This window comes from Pogona vitticeps, chromosome 4, assembly GCF_051106095.1.
Source record: "Pogona vitticeps strain Pit_001003342236 chromosome 4, PviZW2.1, whole genome shotgun sequence".
Taxonomy (NCBI): domain Eukaryota; kingdom Metazoa; phylum Chordata; class Lepidosauria; order Squamata; family Agamidae; genus Pogona; species Pogona vitticeps.
Window position 1 is genome coordinate 15,363,257 of NC_135786.1, and position 13,336 is coordinate 15,376,592.

The 13,336-nt window shown below is 41.2% G+C and overlaps 1 long non-coding RNA gene across 1 annotated transcript in view; it reads left to right on the forward strand.

Annotated features, from left to right (window-relative positions):
* The first annotated feature begins 4,644 nt into the window (after positions 1 to 4,644).
* Positions 4,645 to 13,336, forward strand: part of LOC144588764 (uncharacterized) — a 44,469-nt gene continuing 35,777 nt past the window's right edge. The window contains exon 1 of the long non-coding RNA XR_013544453.1: positions 4,645 to 6,514. This is a non-coding gene — a long non-coding RNA (uncharacterized LOC144588764). The remainder of the gene's footprint in view (positions 6,515 to 13,336) is intronic.

The following is a 13,336-nucleotide window of genomic DNA, read 5'->3' on the forward strand; positions in this document are numbered from 1 at the left end:
GTCTTTCATTGTCTGGACTTCTAACAGGTGTACGGAAAGGGTAAGAATTTGACAGACTGCTAATTCAAGGACTCAGCCAAAACCACAACTCCTCAAAACAACAACAAATACAGTGCCAAGTCCTTCCAAGGCCCCGTCTATTGGCATTAGGAAAGGAGCTACAAACACTATACCCAAAAAAGCTCTTCTCTCTTTAAAAAATTCTCTGCTGATGCTGCTTTTGCTGGGCTGAATTTTTGCAACATGAAGCCATTTGCTTTGGCTTAGAGCTTGGCTTATATCTTTGAAAGCCCACACCCTGAGCACAAATTAATGGTGGAGATTACTCCCTGCCAAATGTGAACTTTAAAGAGATTTGTGATGTGGATGTTCTTTTGTCCTGTTCCTTGGGCCCCTGAGTGAGATAATATCCTGAGGGTCGTGATGAAGTATTATTGAAAGGAAGCAAAAAGTACAGCATGCTCTACTTCTTCCACATGTGGGCTTGAATAACTGCAATTTTTTTTTTCGGGAACTTTCCATGTTATGCCTGCTCTGAGCTTTAGAGTCTGCAAACATTTCCTTTATATGCAGCAACAGCGGCAGGGAGGGATTCTCAGAGAGCTAAGCCACGTGAAAAGTTGAAGTATGTGCTGTAGCTTTTGCTGGATGATGGCCACTTCAAGAGTGCCGATGGAGGATCACCTGTTTGAACGCCCTGACTTTTTTTGTTATCACTGCACAAGACTCCAGTAATGATCTTGTGGTAGTCGAGCAACTCAACATTCCACAAGGCAATTCTAAAAATGAGGGCACCACAAACAACAATTGTAACTTTTAAACTGGGCTTCAGAACGGCACCAAATTTGGCACAAGTATAGCAGACAGTTTGCTCTTGCTTTGTGCCAAATATTAATTTTGGACAAAGGGTTTTCAGGTTATAATTTTTTTAAAAGTACACCTGTTTTACTCCCTCCCATTCAGAAATCGCTGACCCTAAACATCCCCCAGATTTAGAACAGTTTATATGAATTGGTCACACTGACTTTTTTTTTTAACAAAATGGCTGCAAGGGGGATTTATCCACAGATGTTATTATCCAAAGAGTTAGGACACTCTTGGCTCCTGAAAATAGGTGCTCAAGATTAGCAGTTAAATTTATTTATTTTATTTTTAAAAAAATATTTTTACCCTGCTTTCCTCTTTAAAAGGGATCCAAGGCAGTTTATAACACTACAAGACAATGTTTGAAGCTAAAACAGTGAGTATACAAATACTAAAAAAGATCAAACAAATACCACTTTAAGAAATGGTGAAAACAATACCAAAAATCACATTCAAAACAATAAAATGGCAGGGTTCCAAACACCACTCCACACTAGGGCATTCCGTGTTGACCACGAGCACTGAAAACCGAGTAGACGTTGTCTAGAGGGGCGGGGTAAAAATCGAATAAATAAATAAACAAAACCGAAGATGAAAGATTGTGCAAAAGCACGCAACATCCCAGTTTGTTCTGCTTCTTTATTGTGAGGCCAGTTTGAGGTATTAAAGTCTCTTTCCCAATGCATCGTTGCCAACTCTGCAATTCTATTAACATCTTAAACAAAATTGAGGTGGAAAGAAGGATCCAAATGTTAATCGCGTTACTCATTATTGAACAGGATGGACTCAGTTAATGTCCTGAAAACAAAATTGTACAATCGTTCTGATCAGCCAAATAGCAGAGAGGAAGAACTGCGTATAACATAGCAACTGTACTTGGCAGGATTCACGTCCATAAATACACAACCTGCCACCTGCCTATTTGCATTTCCACTGAGCTTTTCTTTTTACTGAACAGTGTGCTGGGCTTGAACCAAACCCATGCAACCGAACACCTCCCGTACGTGGGCCAAGATTTTAGTTTTTCATCTTGGCTCGTCTTGGAAAGTTGAGCAACTCCCCAAGTTCAACGTTGTAGCAAACGTGTCGGGTTTCTTGCAGATCTGTGCCAGACCACATCTCAGCAAAACCCTCGCTTATAATTGACCCTAATATCATTCATAACTGTTCCCAGATTCATGCCTGGAGCCTGTCCAAAGGGATTGAAGAAGAAAAAGAGAGAGAGACTCCAACAAGGTCTGAAAAAACGATGCACTTTATACAATTCCAGGAGGGTTGCTTTGAGATGAGTTGAGCCAAAAGGTATATATTCTGAATGTCAGCCCTCCTGCCCACCCCCCTTCATTAATGTGCAGCACATTTTGCTTAGCACGTCCTACTGAAGAAGTGTCACTGAAAGGATGAGTGGAAGATGCACAGCTAGTGGCTTTGAACCCTTTTGGCTCTTTTCGGTTGTCCAAGAATGGAAACTTCCCAGGGAAATGTGCTTTGCAGATCAGATCAAGATGTCACCTTCTATTATAGTCTGGAACAATGGGGATGTGTGTGTGTGTGTTTGTGTGTATCACAACTCCCAGAATCCCTTAACCAGCATGACCAGTAAACATATTGGTGGAATAATTCTTGGAATTGCCTTGCAATTCCCCTCCCCCCACAAGTTGTGCCTTTGAGAAACATCCGAAATCAACTGCCTTGTCTCACAACAGAGATATTTCACGTTTTCAGCCTTCTGTGGCTATTTCAAATGGATTTGGGCATCAGCAGTGAACATAATGTAACACTTATCATGTTGGCCAAGAATGTTAAAAGCTAAAAGAACCCCCTGCCAACCCCTTCACTTTCATTGATAAGGCCTGTTAGCAGAGCTTCTCTGGCATTAAAATAAATTGAAATAAATGTCTTTGAAGTTCCTTCATTTACATAGTTTTACCGTCCCCCTCCCTCTCCCCTGAGACAGTCTGATGGCTCCTTATGCAGGGATAATGTTAAACTAGAGCCGAGCAGCCAATTTTCGGGAGAAATATAGATCATCTTGTTGAATGCTCTGGGCGTAAAATGCAGGATTTCTGCTTGACATCCCAGAGAAGTAACAAAATATCTTCAGGGGACTGATTTTCAAAAACTTTGCTCTCTTGTTTGTTCAATTTGAAGTCCTCATGGAGACGTAATGGCAGGAAGGTTTCTCGTGGCTCAAACCCCTTCTCAAGAAGATGAAGCATGAATGTAAAAAAGCAGTTCTAAAAATTTACAGATTCACCAAGGGCTGGGGAAGAAACTTGAGATTTTTCTCCTAAAATGATCCTCGTGGCGCAGTGGTTAAACCGCTGTACTGCAGCCAAAACTGTGCTCACGACCTGGGGTTCAATCCCAGGTAGCCGGCTCAAGGCTGACTCAGCCTTCTATCCTTCTGAGGTCGGTAAAATGAGTACCCAGCTTGCTGGGGGAGGGGGCAATATGTAGCCTGCATAATTAACTTGTAAACTGCCCAGAGAGTGCTTGAAGTGCTATGGGGCGGTATATAAGCAGCACGCTTTAAAATGAAATAAAGACAGTGTTCTTCTTGTGCATGGCCATATGATCAGCATGTAGGACCAGACAAAAATATGTTGAGGCTCTAAACTATGAAGGTTTTTTGGGGGGGAGGGGCAAACTTAGGAGGTGGCTTATACGCTGAAGCCCAGAACTGTACTTACTTAGAATTTGCATAAATCCAACACAATAAACATGGGGTCCACCCTTAAGATCCATGAAGGAGAGATGTAGAAAAGTCAGTTTCAGATAATTGCTCACTAGCCAATTGGTTCAAAATTGGGAAAGGAGTACGACAAGGCTGTATATTGTCCCCCTGCTTATTTAACTTATATGCAGAGTACATCATGCGGAAGGCTGGACTGGAGGAATCCCAAGCTGGAATTAAGATTGCAGGAAGAAATATCAACAACCTCCGATATGCAGATGATACCACTCTGATGGCGGAAAGTGAGGAGGAACTAAAGAACCTTGTAGTGAGGGTGAAAGACGAGAGTGCAAAAAACGGTCTGAAACTCAACATCAAAAAAACTAAGATCATGGCCACTGGTCCCATCACCTCCTGGGAAATAGAAGGGGAAGATATGGAGGCAGTGACAGATTTTACTTTCTTGGGCTCCATGATCACTGCAGATGGAGACAGCAGCCCCGAAATTAAAAGACGCCTGCTTCTTGGGAGGAAAGCAATGACAAACCTTGACAGCATCTTAAAAAGCAGAGACATCACCTTACCAACAAAAGTCCGAATAGTCAAAGCTATGGTTTTTCCTGTAGTGTTGTATGGAAGTACGAGCTGGACCATAAGGAAAGCAGACCGTCGAAGAATTGATGCCTTTGAATTGTGGTGCTGGAGGAGACTCTTGAGAGTTCCCTGGACTGCAAAGAGAACAAACCTATCAATTCTAGAGGAAATCAACCCCGAGTGCTCATTGGAAGGACAGATCCTGAAGCTGAGGCTCCAGTACTTTGGCCATCTCATGAGAAGAGAAGACTCCTTGGAAAAGACTTTGATGTTGGGAAAGTGTGAAGGCAAGAGGAGAAGGGGACGACCGAGGATGAGATGGTTGGACAGTGTCATCGAAGCAACCAACATGAATTTGACACAACTCCGGGAGGCAGTGGAAGATAGGAGGGCCTGGCGTGCTCTGGTCCATGGGGTCACGAAGAGTCGGACACGACTAAACGACTGAACACACACAGCCAAGCCTTAAGCATAATCAATCAAGAGGCTGGCTGATCATTCACAGTACAGGGACTGGTTATTGAAGTTAATAATAAAAGTAACTTGGCAGGCTTTGGTCTATTCATAGTAAAAAAAAATTCTCTCATTCCTTCCATCTCTCTCCCTCTTTCTCTGCCTACACACACATGCATGTGCAAGAAGAATCTGAATCTGAGAGAACAGAGTGATCTCTCTCTCTTTTCTCTGCCATGACACTTTTTAAAATCCTAGCTGAAACTGTAGAAGTCCTCATTGGACACAGGGGTAAAAGTGAGCTGATATTTCTCCATCATGTGATTGAAGCAGTTGGGTTGGAGAAGCCAGGAGTGGGAAACAGGGGGTATAACTGGAGATTTTAGTTCCTGAGTGCAGGTCTACACTCCAAGAGATGCCTAATTTATCCTATTAATTGAAGTCACAAAAACTGTGTGTGTGCTCTGTTTGTTTGGATCTAGCTGAGATCTGTGGCTAGTGTAATTATACAGTTTAATCACAGTGTGGCAGTAGACTTGGGTTTTTTTTTCTGTTAATTGATTTTAGGGATGTGGATTCAGAACATATTCAGATAATGAAGTGAACCTGGAGTACTTTCCTGTTTCTGAACCAATCTGAAATGCAGAAAGAAAGCCTAAAGTGAATCAAATTGGTGTTCTCCACACTGCCGTATTTTGCTTTGGCACATTGGAGGTTAAACTATCCAGAGCAATAGCCTTCTTTTCAGAGAATACAGAGGTGAATAACAACTGGGCAATATTCAGATATAAATCAAATTGGATGGGCAAAGCTCTCCTCCAACACCATACTTCAAATGAATCTGTGTTTCCCCTGTCAGCTTTCTTTACTGATTTTATTTGGTTATGTTTTGTTTTCTATTTGTTGTGGGGTAGAGGTTGGTGGGATTAATATTTTTTATTTTTATGTTCTGTGTGAAGACCGCCTTGGTTATCAATTGGCTCAAAGTGAATCAGTTGTGATGTGTAAGACCAGTCCTTTGGACCACGTTTAAGCAGATGATATTCATGGTCCCCTAGTTAATTTACTTTTTAAATCAATCTATTGGTTAACAAAAACAATCCTTGAATTAGAGACATCTTTATAGAATGGAGTGAAATGAAACAATGCCGGTACCTTCAAATACAATATTTCCTGCAGTGTCTTTTGTTGTCTTTTTGCTTCTGTTGCTTCATTTATTTTCCAATTCCCCATTTCCTGTTTAAAATAATATGAGCGGGGGAAAACCACCATCTTGAAATGTAATATTCCAAAAAAAGGCCATTTTTCCTATAAATTGGTTTTCAAATAAGTTTTCTCTTGCTTTCCTTATTTTATATTACAATTTCATCTTTACCATAATATTACATATTCTTAAAAACAAAACAAAATAAAAAAAACCCAAACCATCCTGATTTGACAATAATGTTTCCTGAGTCAAAGCAATTTATAGGATAAAAATTTAAAACCATAAAAAATGTAGTTAACTAGAAGTATAATTAATAGCAGCATAAAAGTTTAAAGTAGCAGCAACAGTTAACTGCAGTTTATGAAAGAAAGATATGCATTCATCCATGTAAAAGCAGCTACAACCTCCAAGTCTTTAGGCCTGTGTGAAAAGCTGGGAGGGGGGAACCATACATTCCTGCTCCATAGAATTACAAGTTGCTGTCTAACTGCTGAGGTGTGTTTGCTAAGCCTTCCATGGCAGGTGATGACTCAGCCAGAATAGTTTCTATGAAATATGGGGCAAATTCTTGGAATATGTATTAACGAGAGGAAAGGGGAAAGCTCCAAATCAAGAATCAATGCAGTTCTGGAGAAGAGAACAATAAAAGAAGAGGAAGAATATAAATGGAGAAAGAAGATTATAGCAAGAGGTCCCATCTGCGCTGGTGGGGAACACAGGTATATTGTATTTTGATTTGTGTATTTTATGTTTATGTTGTAGATAAATAAAAACTTTAAATTTTTTTTTAAAAAGGACAGCAAAAATGGGGCGAGGCTAGCCTCCTGTGGGAGGGAGTTCCAAAGTCTGGGAACAGCAACAGTTGCCTATAACTAGTTACTTCGGCACTCTGGGTGAAAATAAAGACGCTAGGTAAGCACAGATGTATGCTTTAATATCTGGAACAGACAAATCCAAACTGTACTCTTAATGCAAAGATGCACACATCCTCAGGCCATGCTTCCATACGCACTTAAGCATGCTCCGGGCATCTCAGCAAACTTTACTGATTATTTTAGTAAGTCATTTAGATCTTGCCCTTCAGTGATTCCACTCTCACGGAGCTTGCTAAATCAACAAAAACATTATAAGACGGTACGTAATTTAAATAAATCACATAATAGAAAGAATGTATTTTTTTTAAAAAAAGAGGAAAACAGCGGGGGTGGGGGAAAGGGAAAAGTCAGTGGAGATATAAACATAACATCATTAAAATGCTGGGTGAATAAATAGGTATTCTGCTTGGCCTCGGGAAAAACAGCCACCACTGCAATTTTGTGCATGCCTTTTCAGAAGTATGTCCTGTTGCTCTTCAGTTAGATTTGTTTCTAGATAAAGCTGTTTAGGAAAACTCCACCTAGACAATATAGTCTTGTACTGTTTACTTGGAATTAAACCCAATTAAACCCCACTGAGTTTGGTGGGGTTTACTCAAAGTTTATTTGGTATAGTTCACAGAGAGTCTGAGAGAGAGAGAGAGAGATGGGGAAAAGATTCATTAAACCCTGTGAGGTTTACATCTAAGCAGACAGTTAAAGGACTCTACTGTGTAAAAAGCCACCACCTGAACTACCCGTAGAATAATCCCATAACAAAAAGCCCCCCCTCTCCCCATTATTTGCCTAGAGATCCCATAGCCAAAAAAAGTAACTTTGCTCATCTCTGGAAAGGTGCTGTGCTCCACAGATACTACTTAGGCTTTGCTTCTGTCACAACGGTGGTCTGTTGCATCCTCAGACCACACACATTGTTGCATTTTTTCAGGAGGAGGGACGCAACCTCATTAATAGTATGTGTATATAATTATGCCTGGAATGGGCAAGGTTTATACAATTATGCCTGGAATGGGGAGAGGAATACACACACACACACACACACACACACACACACACGGACACACACACGGACACACACACGGACACACACACACGGACACACGGACACACACACGGACACACACACACACACGGACACGGACACCCTGGAAGTAAGCTGAATAATGGAATATTCAGGAGGCAGAAATGGTTTCTTCACGCAGAATTTTTTCACAAAGTGGTTGAAATCCTGCTGCGCAGTTACACAGAAGGTGTAACCTTTAGACTTGAATTGTCACAAGTTAAGAAATCTCCAAGTTGTACGACTCAGTATGCGACAGACAATGCTTATGAAGATTTCATAATCTTCAGCAATTTGCCTCCAAAAAGTATGCCTTTTGCCTAGCAGAGCAACAGGATTTCAACCAGTGCCTCGTTAAATGAGAGAATTAACTTTGCAAACTAGCTGGCTTTGTTTTGTAATTGGTAATCAGGAAGTAAGTACAGTACTGTATAGGTTTTGTTTGCAGCTATGACAGCTGAGTCATGAAAGAATGTCTAAATCCCACTGTTGAACCACTATATTTTGGAACTTTTCAGGACACATTGAGAGGCTGTGTAGTGTAGTGGATAGAGTGTCAGACTAGAATTCAGGAGACCTGTATTTGAATCCCCACTGGGCAATGGAAGGTCACTGGTAAGTGGCAATAGTAAACCACTCCTTGAACATCTCATATACCTTCAAAATCATACTTGGGTTGCTGCCATTTGGAGCAACTTGGTGGCCCTTAACAACAATAATAAGGGAGTATAATAGCCTGTAGTGATACAGTGGGGTCTCGACTTACGAACGGCTCGACATACGAACGTTTCGACTTACGAACCGCTCTCATAGGAATATATGGACTCGACTTACGAACTTAGATTCGAGTTACGAACTCTTTTTTTCCCTTTTTTAAAAAGCTAAGTCATCTTAGGTTAAAAGGAAAAAAGAAAAAATATCCCCCCCTAGTGGCAGAAGGCGGAATAGCAGCTTCCCTTTAGTTTCTATGGACGAAAAGACCAGATACGGATTAAATGGTTTTCAATGCATTCCTATGGGAAATGCAGATTCGACTTAAGAACTTTTCGACCTGAGAACTGCCTTCCAATACGGATTAAGTTCGTAAGTCGAGACCCCACTGTAGTTGACATCTTTTCTAACTTTAAAGGGAATTGATCAAATTCAGGGAACAGGGCTACTCATGTCTGCTAATCATAATGGTAGTAAATTACCTCCAATATGAGAGACAGAGTACTGTTTAACACCAGGTGCTACAGAACATTAGAATTGTAACTTCTCTCTTTGTGCCTATGGGCTTACCCTAGACCAGGGCTCTCCAAACTATGCCCTGTGGGCCACATCTGGCCCACCTTGCTGTTTTACCCAGCCTGTTCCCTTCACCTGGTGCGTGTGCGTGAGGGGGCTGGCATGTGGCAGTGGAAGTGCAGACGGGGGCATGCCCATGTGTGCAGGCAGGTGGGTGTCCATGCAGGGTATGTGTGCATGTGTCGGTTCCTTCAGCCCTTAACTATGTTGAAAATATATATGTGGCCCTCACACTCAAGACCCCTGCCCTAGACAATAAACTGGTAAGTGTGGGAACAGAATAGAGGACTAGAGAGGCTGTTAGTTTGACTCAGGATGGCTCCTCTTTTCCTCTTCTTTCTGCTTTTAATACCTCCATCATCTCTACCTAGTTTGGACTAAGCTTCAGTTTCTTGGACTTTCCTCCACCCGTTACCATGCTTCCGTGTCAGCCTGAGACATGTTCCTGTTAGAGGCATGAGAATACTCCACCTCTGACTGACTGTGCAATCTAGCGAAGTCGGTCAGATTGGCAATTGAAATCTTTCTTCACCACTGGCAGTGAAGCAGCACTTACATCCCCTGAAAGGATCAAGCTATTGTAGGGCATCCAAGCCAGGCATTCTGGACTACACTCCCTTGTTCTCCAGTGTCGCTGAAGGAACCGACAACTAGAGGACTTCTGTCCCCACTGTATCTCTGATCTGGTTCAGACCTCCCATTGCTGCATTTGAAGGGCAGGGAGGAGCTGAGATGTTAGAATCATCAGCTAGATATAAACAAGGTGAAAGAAGGAGCCTGAGGCAAGGGTGGGGCCGAGACAGCAGACATGAGAATCCTTAGAGATTGTGGGTGATGGAAAAGGAAGAAGCAATACTGACAGAAAGAAATATGGAGGACCCATTCTTCCCTACCAATCCAGTTGACACCTGGACCACAACTTCCAGAATCCCCCAGCTAACATGGCCACAGTGACTATGCTGCCTGAGGATTCTGGGAGCTGTCATTGAAAAAAAGTAACATTGCCATGCTCTGATGTGGCTGTGTTTTCAGACACGTTCCCCAATCTGATGGATATTTCAATAGGTTAGGATTGAGGCTTTCCGGTGAACGGTAATAAAAAAAAACAATGTTTAGCCGCATGGATAGGAAAGGCCAGAGATTCCAAATATATTAAATTAGCATCAATTTTCATTCTCAGTCGCTTCTGTGAAAAGTAACTGGAAATATGGGTTCAGTTGAGTTCAAGACAAGAGCTTTGGGCCATAGCTGGGTCAGATGCAAAGATTTAAAAGTGTTGATGAGCTGATCCTTCCAAAGGGGCTGATTAGTGCTGCAAATTGCAGAAGGATGTTTTAAGGTCTGATTTTGAACAAAATATTGCCTCAAGCTTTTCTAATGCAATATGCATTTGGTTTTTTTTTTTGTTTTTTTTTGTATAAGCGTACAGCTCTTCCATCAACAGGGCAACAAATCTGCACACAAGAAATTAAACTTCAAAAAAGGAAGCATGCTTGCCACTCTGATGCGAAAAGTTAGAGAAGTATGGAATTTGCTCCTGCATTTTGCAAAACAACCACACCAATATAGGGGACATCAAACAAGATCCTCTTAAGAGTTGGTGTTGGTCAATACTTACATTGCTTACAAACAGAGAGAGAATCAAGAACCTAGACAGTGAAGCAAACTAATAAATATACATGTCTCTCCCTCCACCACCCCAAGGGTTGATCCACAGAAGAGTTCTGATTAAAACAAGTAATCCAATGCTATGGCTTGTTTTCATTTTGAGGATGGGTCAATTTATGGCTTCGCTGATAGAAATACAGAACACAAAATGAAACCAGCTATGATATGGATAATAACTAAAGTGCTATGCTTGGCTTTGAACTTCAATTCATAGGTGGTGCACCTTGTAAAGCAATCAAAGGTCAGTCAAACCGCTGTCCTGCTGGTTTGAAAAGCAGGTCCGAGGGGGTGGGAGTAGCATTCCAATTTTTATCTCAGCAGCTCATTTCTAGGATGAGTTGCACTGCAGCCAATGACAACTTTGGCTTTCTCATGTTTATTTGCAAAAGCAACAGTGTCTCTGTGCTTCTCTGACTCTCCTCTTCTTGTCCTCTGGTACCAAGACCTCCCTTGGAAACAAGCAGGAGGAGGAATGAATGAGTTCCATTCTTAGGTTCTCCTCAAACCTAGAGCAGACAGAAGAAAATAATAATAGTATAGAGAACATATTATGTGATTATGAATAGTAGTTACGAGATTGTGGATGTGCAAATGACAGGCAGATCAATGATAAGGACTATGTGTCATGCCAGACCTCAGAAATATTACTTTGAAATGTAACATGCTAGTGTTACTTTATATCAAACTCATTTATTGCCATTTCTATAGTGATGGATTACATTACTAAGATAGCACTTATTTTTAAATTTCTTTTTAACCTCCCCAGAACAAAAATAGCCAGTATCTCCCAAAATGATCACCCTCAAAACAATACTGCTCACGATTCAAAAACTACAACCACAGTCTTGTTATCCTTAAATTGATGACAAGTGCTACTGTTGGCCTTTGTTGCTAAAAATATGTAATGTGTAATGTTGTTTTAACCTCGTATGCCCAAGCCTTGGTTGGCATATGTTGCTGCATTTTGAATTTTTGGTTGAATTCCTCTAGCTGAATAACTTTAAGTTTCCCATGGAAGACTAGTCTTTTCTCATTTACCGGCAAAGTTTCAAAAACTCACTCTGAGACACTGATGGTACAAAAAAATAAAAAGTGGTTCATTTACTTATAGACCAAGAGGAAACTGAAAAACACGACTGCTTCAACAATGGACTTCAATAGACTAGAGAGGGGCGAAAAAAGCACTTAGCAGATTGGAGGGGGGGCTCTCTTTGAATTCACAGGCAGGGAAGGAACGATTGGTTAATGCTGGATATACTGACAATAACGCCAGCCCAGAAAAGTCAGTCCTAGCCAAACCCACTAAAGGCAGCATGCAAGGCTGCCAAAACTCCAACACTATATGTAGTTGTGTCCAGAGTTTCCACTTTGCTGCTGTTCTGATATTTTCAAAGGGGGGCAATGTCCTTGCAAGCGTCTGAAAAGCATACAATCTATTGGAAAGAAAAGTAAGATTCATACAAGACTATAATTTCACTTGAATGATGGCTATATTGAGTAACATCACGATAAGCAGAATGAATTAAAATGATATATTTCTCCTTATATCCTTCTCTATGTCTGTACAGATGTGTGTGCTATAAAGGTTATTTATAAGGTTCATTTAAATTCCACATCTTTTCCCGGCTCATTTTTCCACTTTCTATTTTACAGTACTTACATGTAAAATCAATACTCTCAAACAGCTTTCCCTCTCTCAGAAAATAAAATAAAAAATTGCCTCGGCGAGATTTGTAACATGTTTCTGTGGAATCACTTTTCATGGGAATGTTTCAAAGACAAACCTGGTCTTAATGTAGTCAAAGATTCATGTCTAGTCACTCTGGGTTGTTTTCCAAAGTTTTAAATAAAAATTACAAGCACTCAAAAAGTCTTCAACATTATTTCATTGGCTGAGTCTCCTCCTCCATCTTTTCTTCAGTTTTCTTCTACTTCTGTAAAATTAATACAGTACTGGTGGCACTGCGCCATACAGTCATAGAAAACTGAAGTTGGAAGGGGCCTGCAAGGCCATCAAGTCTAACCCCCTGCTCAGCAGAGGAATGCAATCAAAACATATCTACCAGGTGATTATCTAAGTTTTTCTTGAATGCCTCCAGTGTTGGAGCACTCACCAACTCCTGAGGTAACTGGTTCCACTGTCGTACTGCTCTAATAGGAAGTTTTTCCCGATATTCAACCGAAATCTGGTTTCCTTAACTTGAGCCCATTGTTGCGTGTCCTACAATCAGGATGGTTGAGAACAACTCCTGCCCCTCCTCTGTATGACAGCCTTTCAAATATTTGGAAAGTGCTATCATATCACCCCTCAGTCTTCTTTTCTCAAGGCTAAACATGCCCAATTCTATCAGCCTTTCCTCATAAGGCTTGGTTTCTAGCCCCCTGATCATCCTTGTCGCACTCCTCTGAACTTGTTCCAATTTGTTAGCATCCTTCTTGAAGTGTGTTGTCCAAAACTGGACACAAGACTCAAGGTGAGGCCTAACCAGTGCTGAATAGAGGGGGACTAGCACCTTGTGGGATTTGGAAACTATGCTTCTATTAATGCAGCCTAAATTAGCATTTGACTCTCTCAACAAACCTGGAGTATCTCCTTTTCTGGGCAGGGACAGGAAGGTTGTCATTGTCACCACCATCATCCTCATAGAACT